The sequence below is a fragment of the Symphalangus syndactylus genome, chromosome 13 (genome assembly GCF_028878055.3).
Source record: "Symphalangus syndactylus isolate Jambi chromosome 13, NHGRI_mSymSyn1-v2.1_pri, whole genome shotgun sequence".
In the NCBI taxonomy this organism is placed as follows: domain Eukaryota; kingdom Metazoa; phylum Chordata; class Mammalia; order Primates; family Hylobatidae; genus Symphalangus; species Symphalangus syndactylus.
The window spans coordinates 20,283,838-20,299,343 of NC_072435.2; the positions used below are offsets into that span (position 1 = coordinate 20,283,838).

At 50.0% G+C, this 15,506-nt stretch overlaps 1 protein-coding gene and 1 long non-coding RNA gene across 8 annotated transcripts in view; one reads left to right on the forward strand and one right to left on the reverse strand.

The window, feature by feature from the left end:
- Positions 1 to 3,150, reverse strand: part of ZSCAN22 (zinc finger and SCAN domain containing 22) — an 18,154-nt gene extending 15,004 nt beyond the window's left edge. The window contains exon 1 of one of the 7 annotated variants that reach the window (XM_055239894.2): positions 3,032 to 3,150. The gene's annotated coding sequence lies outside the window, so the exon portion shown is untranslated. The other 6 variants (XM_055239896.2, XM_055239901.2, XM_055239898.2 and 3 more) reach the window with 6 other exon arrangements.
- LOC134732236 (uncharacterized) lies at positions 3,095 to 14,270 on the forward strand. The gene is made up of 3 exons (XR_010115195.1): positions 3,095 to 3,323; positions 5,148 to 5,234; positions 13,434 to 14,270. It is a non-coding gene; the product is annotated as an uncharacterized lncRNA (long non-coding RNA).
- Positions 14,271 to 15,506: the final 1,236 nt, after the last annotated feature.

Consider the following 15,506-nt stretch of genomic DNA (forward strand, 5'->3'; position numbering starts at 1 on the left):
TATCTTTTTTTTGTATTTTTAGTAGAGATGGGGTTTCACCGTATTAGCCACAATGGTCTCGATCTCCTGACCTCATGCTCCGCCCATCTCAGCCTCCCAAATTGCTGGGATTACAGGCTTGAGCCACTGCGCCAGGCCGCATCTAGCCAATGCTTAACTTTTTAAGAAACTGCCAGGCTGTTTTGCAAATTGGCTGTACCATTTTGCATTCCCACCAGCTATGGATGAGGGTTCCAATTTCTCTACATCCTTACCAAGGTATTTTATACTATGGTAGTTCCCCTTTATCTGCAGGGGATGTGTTCCAAGACCCTCCAATGGATGCCTGAAACCATGGATATTACTGAATCTTATCTATTCTGTATTTTTTCTTATACATATATACCCTTGATAAAGTTCATAAGTTAGGCATAGTAAGAAATTAACAACAATGACTAATAAAATAGAACAATTATAACAATATACTGTAATAAAAGCTATATTAATGTGGTTTTTCTCCCGCTCTCAAAATATTTTATTGTACTACACTCACCAAAACTGAAGACAAGGGGTGACTACTGTATTACTTTTCTTGACATTCTGTACTTCCCACAGTGAACTTGTTTTCTCTTATAGTCAGGAAGAATACCCTAAATTAAGTGTAACCTCTCCTAGGAGACCTCAACACTTTGCTTTGGCCACATACTACTCCATATTCAAAGACAGCCTCTCCCTCTCCCATCCACGACTCTCACAGTTTTAAGTATTTGCAATTCTTCTTTTTCCTTTCCTTCAATGTCAGCCAGGACACTCAGTGTGCTTGGAGTCTCTGCTCAAGGAAGTCACTCTGGACAGAGATGTAGGAGGCCTGAGAAAGAGCAGTGGCCTTGGGCACAGGAAGTAGAGAACGTTACTCTAAAACAAGACCCCAATCCTGAAACCTTTTGGTGACAGCTGGTGACCCCTGGCGACCTCTGGCAAAGCTGTGTTTAAGCCCCTTCACTGCACTGTAAAGTTCTCTTGGGTCTCTCGTGGCCTTCCTAAACCCCTTATTGCCCCTGCTATTCTCGAGTTCTGAAATCCCTCTCTGACTGATTCCTCTGGGCTCTCTAGGCCTCATCTTAGCTGCCACTTTCTTCAGGTGTCATCCCAGATAGCTGGTACTAGTCTAAGTCCTCTTCCCAGAGTGCCCTGAGTAACTCTTTGCTGGCTCTGTACTGTTTCGTCAGAGAGGCTGGGCTGTCCTGGAGCCACAGTACACAGGACTTGCCCTATAGCAGGTTCACAATAAACAGGCATTAAGCAAATGGAATGACCACGAAAGGCTGCGCATGCTTACCCACGAATGTAGGGAACCATTTGGGGAAGGGGAGGGGAAGGAGGAGCAAGGGTGGCAGGGATGACAATAGATGAAGCAACAGCTCCCAAGTTCTCTTTTGCACCCCTGGAACACCTATTCTGGAGAAATCCCTCATGACGTCTCTGAAATACATGTATGTCAAACTTCCTCAGCCTCCTCAGCCAACCTCAACCCCTATCAGGTTGAGGTTCCCCATCCACAGCTGCTTTACCAACCAAGGAGGGTGGTTCTTTTCATTTCTCACACATAGCTTATACCAAGCCTCATAATGGTACCTACCTCAGAGGGTTCCTATGAGATTATGTGAGGTGATTTATTATAAGTGACCAGCACAGGCCTGGTGCACAGTAAACATGTAGTAGATGTATGGATTCCATAGCCCCCTGCTACACGTAAGCAAACACTGGGGGACATATCCATAAGCCCAGCTGAATGACCACTAGTCACCCAATTTCAGCTGAAGACATGGCAAAGCACAAATCCTCTCTCATATGCTTGGTAAACTGTTTGTGGATCACCCAAGTTTTAGTCTCCCTGATAAAAATCTCAGTCAATCATATATTAACACATATTATCTCAGGTACAGTCTGTCAGCCATAGCCTTCAAAATACCCAGACACAGGAAATATCTCAATGTCACCTATAATCAGTCAAATAAACACAGGCCTGGCCAGGCATGGTGGCTCACGCCTATAATCCCAGCACTTTGGGAGGCCTAGGCAGGTGGATCACCTGAGGTCAGGAGTTCCGGACCAGCCTGACCAACATGGTGAAACCCCGTCTCTACCAAAAATACAAAAATTAGCCAAGTGTGGTGGCAAGTGCCTGTGATCCCAGCTACTCAGGAGGCTGACGCAGTATAATCGCTTGAACCCGGGAGGTGGAGGTTGCAGTGAGCCGAGATTGCGCCAGTGCACTCCAGCCTGGGCAACAGAGCGAGACTCCGTCTCAAAAATAAACAAACACAGGCCCTCGCAGCATTTCCATCACACAGTATTATTCTGATCACAGTCATTCATAATCTTAGTCACCATCTCAAGGACGCATAAAGAATATCAGTCACACTTGAAATCACACCGTCACACGTTCACCCTCTCACAGTATCTCACAACCCACCTAGAAAGTCTCAAACGGCAACCATCTGTCAGTCACACACTCCATGGTTAGTGTTACACTCAACCTATCAGACGCATACCCTCCAACCCGTCAGATACACACACCCAAGAGGTGTCAGACACAGAACCGCCTATCAGACACATCAACGGGTCCGCCCCACACCCTCCCAGGCCACTGGTCCTACATTTTATCTGTTATCTGTCCGCCCGCTCCACACTTCGTCCGCCCCACACCCGGTCAATCAGTCCATCCGGCACGCACTCCGTTGGTCCGACACATTCTCCGTCGGTCCGTCCGACACAGTCTCCGTCGGTCCGTCCGGCACTCAGTGTGTCAGTCCGCACCACATTCGGTCCGTGAGTCCGTCCACACCGGGTCCGTCAGTCCGTCACATCCTCTGCGCGTGTGTCCGGCACTCGCAGTCCGTCTATTCACGGCCCCTAGTTAGCCTCTCACTCTCTATCCGCTGGGCGGTACCCCGCATCTTGCTCTGGCCACCCCAGAGGTTCGCGGCTTCTGGACCTGCTGTGCTCCTCTCCAGCCTGCACCAGGACGGAGAACACCCCCGAAACCCACCTCACCAGCACAGCCGGCGGACCCTTCCGGAGGTGGCCGCAGAGACTAGCCAGCTTGCGCGCCCGCCGACCCGGACCACAGCTCCCAGCACGCCCCACGGGCCCACGCCAGCCAGGACTACAATTCCCGGCGTCCTCCGGAAGCTCAAGTGTACCGAGGCGCGGTGCCTGCTGGGAATTGTAGTTGACGTTGGTCAGCACGCAGGCCGCAGGATCCCAGCCCGGCCTTTGTGGGACTGAGGTGGCGCTGAGTGGGAGAGCAGCAGGGGATGCGCGAAAGGAGGGACGTGGAGGTGAGGGAAGTGTGAAGGCTGAGGGTGAGAGTGCCTGTGTGAGGCTCAGGGTGCCTGTGTGAGGGTGAGAGCTGAGGGTGGCTGTGTGAGGCTGAGGCTGAAGGTGCCTGTGTGAGGCTGAGGGTGCCTGTGTGAGGCTGAGGGTGAGGGTGCCTGTGTGAGAGCTGAGGGTGCCTGTGTGAGGGCTGAGGGTGATGGTGCCTGTGTGAGGGCTGAGGGTGGCTTTGGGAGGGCTGAGGGTGCCTGTGTGAGGGCTGAGGGTGCCTGTGTGAGGCTGAGGGTGCCTGTGTGAGGGCTGAGGGTGCCTGTGTGAGGCTGAGGGTGAGGGTGCCTGTGTGAGGGCTGAGGGTGCCTGTGTGAGGGCTGAGGGTGCCTGTGTGAGGCTGAGGGTGCCTGTGTGAGGGCTGAGGGTGCCTGTGTGAGGGCTGAGGGTGCCTGTGTGAGGCTGAGGGTGAGGGTGCCTGTGTGAGGGCTGAGGGTGCCTGTGTGAGGCTGAGGGTGCCTGTGTGAGGGCTGAGGGTGCCTGTGTGAGGGCTGAGGGTGCCTGTGTGAGAGCTGAGGGTGCCTGTGTGAGGCTGAGGGTGCCTGTGTGAGGCTGAGGGTGCCTGTGTGAGGGCTGAGGGTGGCTTTGGGAGGGCTGAGGGTGTTTGTGTGAGGGGTGAGGGGTAAGGGTGAGGCAGGAAAATTGGGTCTGGAGGCAGGGAAGCTAAGGACTTCCTAGAAGTAAATCAAATGGAAACTTCAGCTATGGTAGGAAATATCCTCTCTATTTATGCAGGGCGTACATGGAGTAAATAACTTTGTAACTTTACTTCGTCCTCTTCATTTACATAGGGCATATACCAAGTAACCAATGGAAACCTCTAAAGGGTATTTAAACCCCAGAAAATTCTGTAACGGGGCTCTTGAGCCCCTATGCTCGGGCCTGCTCCCATACTGTGGAGTGTACTTTCATTTTCAGTACATCTCTGCTTTTGTTGCTTCATTCTTTTCCTTCTGTGTTTTGTCCAATTATTTGTTCAAGATGCCAAGAACCTGGACATCCTCCACAAGTAACAAGGGTACCTGGGTGAGAGGTGAGGGTGCCCATGTTAGGAGTGAGGGGAGAGGGTGCCTGTCTGAGGGGTTGGGGCTATGGGTGTCTGTATGAGTACTGAAGGTGCCTTTGTGAGAGGTGAGGGGTGTGGTTGCCTATGTCAGGGTGTGTATTGAGTGTAGCTATGTGTGGCTCTCTGTGACCACATGTAATCGTTTTTATAAATGTGTATCAGTTTTTACTGAATTTGAGCTGGGCGTCTGTCTGCATGAGTCACTCTGTGACCAGGTTTGTGGGTTGTTCTGTGTGCTTACTCTGCATGTGTGTGACCTGTGATTTAATTGTCATATGTGATAATCATGCAGCTGTGTTTGCCTGCACCAGGTGTAACTGTGTCTGAGACAGATACTTAGAGGTAATGGGGTGGACCTGACACAGTATAAAGGCCCTAGACTGTGTGTGATGTTGTTACAGTGACTGTGAATGGTAGTGTGATTGTATGATTCAGTCGATGCCTGGACTGTGTGTGAGAATGTATCTTCTCTGTGTGTGTGTGTATGTGTAAGATACATTGAGCAGGAGACTCTGGCTTGGGGCCCGATACATAGAGGTTGGTGGCCCAGCCTATGTTCAGGTGAGGCCTTTTTGAGGCAGGGCATGTATGATTGCTTGGTGGTGCTGGTGGTGTTTGTTGGCCCCAGCCTGTGCTCACATCCCCTATTGTTCTCAGACTTTGCCCTGCAGACTGCTAGCAGCTGGAATGAGCATATATTCTTTTCCTTCCACAGATAAATACTGAGCACCCACAACGGGCAGCTAGCACCACTGCAGACTGGATACTGCAATGATGATAAGCACGGCCTGCCTTTATGGAGGTGATGTTATTGTGTGGGGAGGCAGATGGTAAACGAAGTCATTTTTCTGAGGAGTTGGTATTTAAGCTGAGGCCTGAATAGAGGGAAGAACTCAGGGAGAGTAAGTTCAAGGTAGATGGAACACAAATGCCCACGTCAGGAGGAGGCATGGATGAGGAAGACTGGCTGGGGTGGATTAAGGGAAGGAGATGGGAGGGGACAAGGACAGAAAGGGGAGGCCTGTGGGGGCAGATCTTGAAGGGCTTGTGAGCCACATACGACTTTATTTTTTGTAGAGACAATGTCTCACTATGTTGCCTAGGCTGCTTTTGAACTCCTGGCCTCAAGCAATCCTCCTGCCTCAGCCTGTCAAAGTGCTGGGATTACAGGCATGAGCCACCACACTTGGCTCACATACAGACTTTGATTTCCACCTTGAGAGAAGTGGGAGCTATGGGAGGCCTCTGAGCAGAGGAGGGCTGTGCTGTGACTTAGCTCTTCATAGGAATTCTCTGGCTGCTGCAGGAGAAGACTGTCAAGATGAGAGTGGAGTCAGGGAGACCAAAGATGCAATTGCTTTGAGAGTACTGGCACCTGAGGCAGTTAGGTCAGATCAGGGTGGTCAAACAGGGTGGTGTGGTAGAGATGCTGACAAGTGGTCAGATCTGGATCTGTTTTGAAGGTGTATCAGAGGTGTCCAATCTTTTGGCTTCCCTGGGCCACACTGGAAGAAGAATTGTCTTGGGCCACACATAAAATATACTAACGATGGCGGATAAGTTTATTAAAAATCGCCAAAAAAAATCTCATAATGTTTTAAGAAAGTTTATGAATTTGTGTTGGGCTGCATTCAAAGCTGTTCTGGGCCACATACAGCCTGTGGGCTGCGAGTTGGACAAGTTTGGTATAGATGATAGGGTTGATGGGTTGAACTACACTGTCCAAGGGGTGAGCAAGGCTGACCCAGGTGCCTGATAGTGCCCTCTGATTATGGGTGGGAGGAGGGTATATTAGTTTGCTAGGACTGCCATAAGATTTGGTGGCTTAAAAGATAGTTTAAAGTTTATTTTCTGGGCCAGGCGCGGTGGCTCATGCCTGTAATCCCAACACTTTGGGAGGCTGAGGCGGGCAGATCATGAGGTCAGGAGATCGAGACCATCCTGGCTAACAAGGTGAAACCCTGTCTCTACCAAAAATACAAAAAAAAAAAAAAAATCAGCTGGGTGTGGTGGCGGGTGCCTGAGGGAGGCTGAGGCAGGAGAATGGCGTGAACCGGGGAGGCGGAGTTTGCAGTGAGCCGAGATCGCACCACTGCACTCCAGCCTGGGCGACAGAGCGCGATTCCGTCTCAAGAAAAAAAAAAAAAATTATTTTCTGACAGATCTGGAAGTCCCCACATCAAGATGTCAACAGGTTTGATTTTTCTTTCTTTTTTTTTTTTTTTTTTTTTTTGAGATGGAGTCTCGCTCTGTCGCCCAGGCTGGAGTGCAGTGGCGCGATCTCGGCTCACCGCAAGCTCCGCCTCCCGGGTTCACGCCATTCTCCTGCCTCAGCCTCTCCGAGTAGCTGGGACTACAGGCGCCCGCCACTACACCCGGCTAATTTTTTTGTATTTTTAGTAGAGATGGGGTTTCACCGTGGTCTCGATCTCCTGACATCGTGATCCGCCCGCCTCGGCCTCCCAAAGTGCTGGGATTACAGGCGTGAGCCACCGCGCCTGGCCATAGGTTTGGTTTCTCTTGAGGCCTCTCTCCTTGGCTTGTAGATGGCTGCCTTCTCACTGTGTCCTCACATGGCATTTCCTCTGTTTGCACATGCTCCTGCTGTCTCTTTCTCCTTACAAGGACACCAGTCATGTTGGATTAGGACCCATCCATATCTTCTTTAACCTTAATTACTTACTTAAAGGTCTTATCTTCAAATACAGTCATATTCTGAGGTATACTGGGGGTTAGGACTTCAACATATGCATTTTGGGGGGACACAATTCAGTCCATAACGGGTGAACAGAATCTCTCCTCACTGGCTTCTTTTCTGCCTAGATTGTGAGTCTGTGCTGTTAGGCCTGAGAAGGGTCCTGCCCTTTTCATAGCCGAGGCCAGGGTATCCTTGATGCCTCGTACAGGGCTAGGTACTAAGAGTTGGCTGAGGAATGACTGAATGACTGGCAGACCAACAATGTTCCCTTGCTTGGAGCTGCATAGCTGGATTCTCCTCATTCATCTCCTGCACCCACCATGGCACCTGTAGTCCATACTGCAGACCTTGGAAGGCCTTTCCCTTGGCCACCCCTTTTGTGCTTGTGCTCTGTTCAATCAGCATTCAGTCCTCTGGACTCTCCTGAATGGATGCTCCTCCTTTCCTCTCTCCCTTTGTCTCTTTCTTATCCTCTCCCCAAATTTCAAACCTTATCTTTTTCAGGGAGTATTCACTTTAATTCAGCAATTGTATCAGCTATTGCTCTGTAACAAACAGCTACACCTCTGTGGCCCACAGCAAAAAAAGTGCTTATTTTTGTCATGTGTCTGAGGGTTGGCTGATCTGGGTTGGGCTCAGCTGGGCTTGGCTCTAGGCTGCAGTTTGGGTCCAGGTCTGCTGTATTTGTCTTGCAAGGCTCACAGGAAAAATTCTTCTCATCCTGATGGCAGAGATACAATGGGCTTTAGGCCTGGACTCAGGACTAGCATGCTATCACTTCCACTCAGATTCTGTTGGCCAAACCAAGTCACATGGCCACACCCAAACTCAAGGAATGGGTGGGGACATCGAATTTGCCTTTACTGGGAAGAACCATAAATATGGCCATGGGTGTATATATGCAAGGAGCAGTGAAGAATTGAGCTAGTAATTCAAGCCACTACAACAATACTTTTGGTTTCTTTTCTTTCCATGTAGAAAGCCAACAAAATCATTTGTGACCCTGGTTTCTTTCAGTTCAAGGCACGTGGTAATCATGCTGCCTAAGAGTATCTTTGTTTACCTGAGGACCTTGGGCCATGCCAAGTATTTGTCAACAATGTGATTTATGGTGAGGAACTTAGGCCACACTGTAACAGTCTGACCACTAGAGGGGTGGGAGACTAAGTGACTAAAGTCAGTCAGGTGGGCACTCCATGCCCACATGATCATCACTTAGTAAATGTCCTGAACACCAAGGCTTGGGTGAGCTTCCTTGGTTGGTGCTACTCTATACTGTCACTCAGTGCTGGGAGAATTGAGCAGTCTCTACAACAGCTGTACCTCTTCTCTTCTGGTTGCTGCCCTACACACCTTTTATCTTTGTGATTTTAATCTGTATCCTTTGACTATAAACCGTAAATGTGAGTATATCAGTTTTCTACGTTCCTCTAGTGAATCTTCACACCTGAGGATCTTGGGGACCCACACATAGAGGCCAGCTAGAGGCCAGATCTCAGCCTGACAGCCAGAGAACCCCTGAGCAATGTTACAGGGAAGAGTGGGAACACATGCAGGGCTCCCAGGAAGCATTTAATCAACATCTGGACTGAGCAGTGGCTCCCAGTTACTACTTTGCCTTTGCCTTAAGTCAGCCAAATGGGTCAACTTGCTTCTTCAGGTGGAACCCAATCATTCCATTGTCTCCCATGCTCAATAGGACTTTGTATTCCAGAACTGCCTCCTCAGTTCTAGAATTCCAGTAAATACCTCTGGGCATTGGTAAAAGGAAAGGAAATACTTCTGCCACCTTGGCCTTATCCATTAACTCAAGTATTTTCGTCCCGAAAAGTGAGTGCCTTTTAGCTAGGGGCACTGGGCAAGGGGATTTAACCTCTCAAAGTCTCAGCTCCCTTATGTATGAAGTGGGAATAAAAATACATCCCAGGCCGGCTAAGAGGATGGAATGGGACAATGTACTTAAAGTGCTTCTGAAGTGCTCAGTAAAATCTTAACGAACATCATCACTGTCTCAACTAGTTTTAGTGACATCCTCATGCTGAAGCTGAGGAACACACAAAATTTTCTTTTTAAAGATCTAGACTCTGTGACACACATTTCAGCATATAAATTTTACCTTTTTGGTTCTGGGGAATAAAACCCCAAACCATGTGGTCCAACTTAATACAAAGCACAAACAACTGCAAAAGCATCTTTTAAAAATACGTATTTTTTTGGGCGGGCGGGGTGGCTCATGCCTGTAATCCCAACACTTTGGGAGGCCGAGGTGGGTGGATCACGAGGTCAGGAGTTCAAGATCAGCCTGCCCAAGATGGTGAAACCCCATCTCTACTAAAAATACAAAAAGCCGGGCTCGGTGGCGGGGGCCTGTAATCCCAGCTACTCGGGAGGATGAGGCAGGAGAATCACTTGAACCAGAGAGGCAGAGGTTGGCAGTGAGCTGAGATTGCACCACTGCACTCTATCCTGGGCAACAGAGCAAGACTCCATCTCAAAAAAAAAAATTTTTTTTAATTTCATTTTTTTCTTGGCAAAAACTGAAATAAAGTCTTCTAGGACTGCTGAGAGGAAGCCTGTTCATACCTGTGTACCTCCTACCACTTGGTTAGCATCCATGGGAACCTAATTAAAGAAGTGGAAGTGGCCATTGTGCCCCTTGATGATTATGGAGAAGTATCTCCATGTGACATCTGGAAGACATATCTGAGGCCCACTCCCAGCCTCCTCACCTGCCCCAGTGACCCTGAAGGGAGAAATGTATGATAGGGGCTGCTCACACTGACCCTGAGTTCCTCACACTCACAGTCCCTCTCCACCTGCCGCCCCAGTGCAAAGGACAACACACCAAGGATAGATGGGAAGATCTCTGCCATATTTGGCACATGCCCAGTTCACTGACATACAAGAACCAAAGAGTCACTGAGGGCTTTCTGATATCCACTGTATTCATATGGTTTTACCTGGGAATGAATTCTCTGGTGCTGGGCCAGGAATCTGCTCTGGCTGAAGGCTTTGCCACACTCAGAACACTCAAAGGGCTTCTCTCCAGTGAATCCTCTCATGCAGTACAAGAGTTGTGGCCTCCTGGAAGGTTTTCCGACATGTACGGCATGTGAATGGCTTGGTACATGCATGCACATGCTGGTGCTGTGTGAGGTGTGTGCCATGGCTGAAAGCCTTGCTGCACACGTTACATATAAAGGGTCGTTCCCCAGTGTGTACCTGGTAATGCTCGGTGAGATGTGACATCTGGATGTAGGACTTGCCACACTCGTTCCACTTGTAGGGCTTCTCCCCAGTGTGAGTCCTCTGATGGAGGGTGAGGGATGAGGTTTGCATGAAGGCTCTTCCACAGTCACCACACACGAAGGGCTTCTCTCCCATGTGGACTTGCTCATGCTGGGTGAGAAACTTGATCTGACTGAAAGTCTTCCCACATTTTCCACATGCATAAGGATGCTCGCCCGTGTGCACCTGCTGGTGTAGGACCAGGGCTGAGGAGTCACTGAATGGCTTCCTGTACTCATCGCATATGTACGGCTTCTCACCGCTGTGGATCTTGAGGTGCTGGGTCAGGTAGGACCCCTGACTGAAGGCCTTTCCACATTCTGCACACACACAGGGCCGCTCACCTGTGTGTACCCGCTGGTGCTTGCTGAGGGATGAGCTGTGGCTGAAAGCTTTTCCACGTTCCTGACACGCATACGGCTTCTCTCCCGTGTGGCAGCGTATGTGCTTAGCCAGGGACGAGCTGGGACTGAATGCCTTGCAGCACACCCGGCACTCTTAGGGCCTCTCACCTGTGTGGGTTCTGTGGTGTGCAAGGAGGGCCTAGGAGTCAGCGAAGCCTCTGCTGCTCTTGGCAGGCAAATGGCTTTTCCCCAATGTGGAATTACTGGAGCTGTACGAGGTGTGTGTTCTGGCTGAAGGTGCATCCACACTCACCACACACATATGGCTTCTCGCCTGTGTGCACACGCTGGTGCTTGCCAAGAGATGAGCTCTCTCGGAAGCACTTGCCACAGTGGCCACACATGTAGGGCTTCTCGCCTGTGTGGATGTGCCAGTGCTTGACTAGAGACGAATTCTTGCTGAAGGTACGCCCACATTCCTGGCATGCATATGGCTTCTCACCGGTGTGCTGAACAAGGTGACTGCTCTGTCCAAAGGCCTTGCCACACTCTTTGCACGTATAGGGTCTCCTTTTGTTGGGAATCGGGTGATAGCTCACAAGGCACGTGTTCTTCCCAAAGGTATCTTCCCACCCACTACATGGCAGTGCCTCCTCCCCAGGGTGGACTCCTTGTGGCTGATTAAGGTCTGGGAAACAGCTGCAGGCCTCCCCACATACACCCTCTCCTTGGCAGGAGCACCCCGATCTAGGACTGAAACACACGTGAGACCGTTTTCCAGAATGTGGTTAGGGATGACTTGTGTCTCTGGGAGAGTGCCCTGATACTCAGTAACAAATGGATGCCAGTTGGAAATTCCTGTCAGGCTCCACTCTCGGCTCTTCTCCCCCTGGCTGAGTGTCACTGCTTGGCAACATCTTTCTGTTGACTGGCCTCCATGATCCCAGACTTCTCTCAAGCTGCTGGGCCAGAAACCCTGCCTCCGTAGTCTCACTGTCACCTGCCTCCAAGGCAGAGCGCCTTTGCCTGGAGATGGCTGTGCAGCTTGGGTTCCAGGCTCTGAGTCTGAAAAAGAAGCAAAGAAACATACTCAAGGCCCTATCTGAATATGCACTGCCCTATGGTAGGGGATGGACAGAACCTCAGGGGAAGGCACACCCGTGAGCTGCTGGCCATGGATCTGCAGTCTTGAGATGGGGCTCCTGCAGTTGAAGAAGTAGACAGGGGCTGAGGACAGCCTCTGGGGTGACCCAGGGAAGATGCAACCTGGGAGCAAAAGGCCCTGGGCCTGTGGCTCCACTGCATGCCACTGGGCCCGTTTCCTAGTTTCCTCACTAAGCTGAGCACGTGTACGTCTGTAAAAAATATACATGTAGTTTTGAAAGCACAAAGTTTCACATCTCTGCCTGCCAGTCACTTACCAAACAACCTTTGGTTTAACTTTTCTGTGCCCCAGTTTCCCAAACTGTAAAAGAGGGTAATGAGATGATACCTCCCCTTTGATTGGTTGAGAGTACCACCAAAGGTGTTTGCTGAGCAGCCTGACCTGCAGGAGGTGCTCAGGAAAGGAGAGCTGCTGCTGTTACTTGGTGGAAGTGGGTCGCCTTATTTGGCTAGCAGGGCCTGAACGCTGCCACACTCCAACACATTGTCCCCGTGTGAAGGAACTCAGCATCACACAGCAAGCCCTCAAGAAGCCCACAGCCAGAGGCAGTGTGGGGGCAGCAGCACAGATGGCTGTGGCTGTCTATGGGGACCCAGCCTAGGCCCAGAGGAGGTACCCAGATGAGGTGGGGTGTCTGTGTGGACGGCTTTCTGTTTTAGAGGCAGGTGTCTGAGGCACAGCTCTTAAGCATCAAATCAGGAAGCCTCTTTCTGTGGAGCCCCAAGCCCAGTGACCCCCTTGCCCTTCCTGGGAGTCAGGAGCGGAAGGAGGGTGTGCAAATGGCATGGCTGTAGGCTGCAAAGATGCCATGAGGTGTTTGTGTTTTGTTTCACAGTCTTTCCACAGAGTGATGCCATTCCATCCTCCTAGGAGTCTGTCCCCATCATACTCATCATACCTCATGGCATCTGCTAGCCAGATAAGGGGACCCACCTCCACCAAATGACGGCAGCAGCTCTCCTTTCATGAGCACCTCCTGCAGGTCAGGCCACCCAGCCAACACCTTTGGTGGTACTCTCAACCAATCAAAGGGGAGGTATCATCTCATTACCCTCTTTTACAGGTTGGGAAGCTGGGGCACAAAGAAGTTAAACCAAAGGTTGTTTGGTAAAGTGACTGGCAGGCGGAGACGTGAAACTTTGTGCTTTCAAAAATACATATACATGTTTTACAGAAGTACAAGTGCTCAGTTCAGTGAATTTGGTAAATGCACAGCCCTGTGTAACTAGCATTCAAATTAAACTCTAGAATGTTCTGTGAGGATGGAAAAGTTCTGGAATTGTGCTGTCCAATATGGCACCATCAGTCCCATGTAGCTCATGAGTACTAGAAACATAGCCGGTGTGACTGGGAAATGGAACTTGTAATTTTATTTGAATTTAATCATAACTACCATATCGGACAGCGCAGGGCTAGGACATTTCAGCACCTTAGACAGCTCCCCTGTAGTAAGTAGCCCTTCCAGGAAACATGTCCCAGCCTAATATATATATATTTATTTTTTAGATGGAGTTTCCCTCTTTCGTCCAGGCTGGGATGAAATGGTGCAATCTCGGCTCATTGGAAGCTCTGCCCCCCGGATTCAAGTGCTTCTCCTGCTTCAGCCTCCTGAGTAGCTGGGATTATAGGCACCTGCCACCATGCCAGGATAATTTTTGTATGTTTAGTAGAGATAGGGTTTCACCATGTTGGCCAGGCTGGTCTCGAATTCCTGAACTCAGGTGATCTACCCTCCTTGGCCTCCCAAAGTGCTAGGATTACAGGCATGAGCCACTGCGCCCAGCCCAGCCTCTTCTTGAACTTCATGCAAAATTATGTGCCCTGTTATAGTCTGAGGCCTCAGCTCCATGCTATCAGGCTTCAAAGACAGCAGCCACAGGATACCTCTATGAGGACTATGTGAGAACAAAGTGAGATGTCAATGGGTGAGTGCTCTAAAGAGAGAAAAATTGATCATTCCAGCTGTACTGAATTTGAGTCCTAACAGAGACTCCCAGGAAGAAGGGCAGATGTGGGGCCTTTTGTTCCTTCCCACAGAGGCAAGAGTACTGAACAGACTCTTTGGGCCCTGATTTGCCCATTACCCACACCTTCCTCCCCATCTTATTCCTAAGCTGAGAATGGCAAGTATGACGGTAGAGTCTGTCAGATCTAGGATCAAATCTTCACCACTCTCTACTGTGATTCTGGGCTGCTCACCTCCCTTGGGGTCTGTTTCCTATCTATAAAATGGAACCTCCTGTGAAAAGCTTTTTGCTCATTCATTAATTTAAGGAATGAATTACACTTAACAAAGTTTTGGATTTTATTAATAAAATGTATGGACATGTGTTTTTCTCGTTAGATAGGTACCTTGGTAACATCCTTGGTTTTCCCTCTGAGCCTACAAAGCTGACAACGTTTGCTGCTTGTGTGTTTTTTTGTTTGGTTTTTGAGACAGAGTTTCGCCCATTGCCCAGGCTGGAGTGCAATGGTGCGATCTCGGCTCACCGCATCTCCACCTCCTGGGAACAAGCGATTCACCTGCCTTAGCCTCCTCCCGAGTAGCTGGGATTACAGGCATGCACCACTACACCCAGCTAATTTTTTGTATTTTTAGTAGAGACAGGGTTTCACCATGTTGGTCTCATACTCCCGACCTCAGGTGATCCGCCTGCCTCAGCCTTCCAAAGTGCTGAGATTACAGGCATGAGCCACTGCGCCCAGCCTGCTGCTTGTGTTTTACAGAAGAGTTTGCCAACCATACTCTGATGGCCTGGGCAGTGATGGAGGGTTTAGAGAGGGGTGGCCTCACCAGTCAGGGGTAAAAGACCCTCTCTACCCAATGCTGAGTGCAGAGTGATGAAGGGGGCAGTGGGAGGCAGGAGAACCATAAGGAGGTAGTGGTGTAGAGCTGGCTGAGGAAGGCAGGGCAGTGGAATGAAGGCAGCAGAAGCAGGGTGTGTTTTAGAGGGATATCTGGTTTCTGAAAACATCTAGCCCTGTACCTGCCTCCTGTACCACTGTGACTGCCACCCCACCATCTACCTCACTTGGCACCTCAGGCTCCATCACCTCACACGCTGCTCTGTCTCCACATTGCTTGGCCTCAGCAGCTACAGGGTAGGGGGCACCTGAGGTCTCAGTCCTGGGCAGAGGTCCCAGGTGACTAGTGACTCTTGCAGAGACAGGTTTGTTTCCAGGGCCACTGCTGCCTTCTCTTTGATCCTACACACCAGTGTGGCTCTAGGCTCCTGGCTTTGACTTCAGGGGCCCAGGCCTGGGATTCTGGAAAATGAAGCATGGCTAATGAGCACAGGCAGCAAGGCACGGGTGTGGTCATGGCCATGCACACAGGCGCTCCTCGGACAGACAGATACACCCAGGCCAGGCTCTTCACAAGCCTAGGTCCCACCCATGGCCGACCCTTCCCAAATTAAAAATATACATCCACACAAACACCTGTACATGAATTTTCACAGCAGTAGCATTTATAAAATCAGAAGAGTTGGAAACAACCCCAATGTCTATGAACTAACGAGTAAACAAACTGTGGTATATCCATACAATGCAGTATTATTCAGCCATAAAGAAGAATGA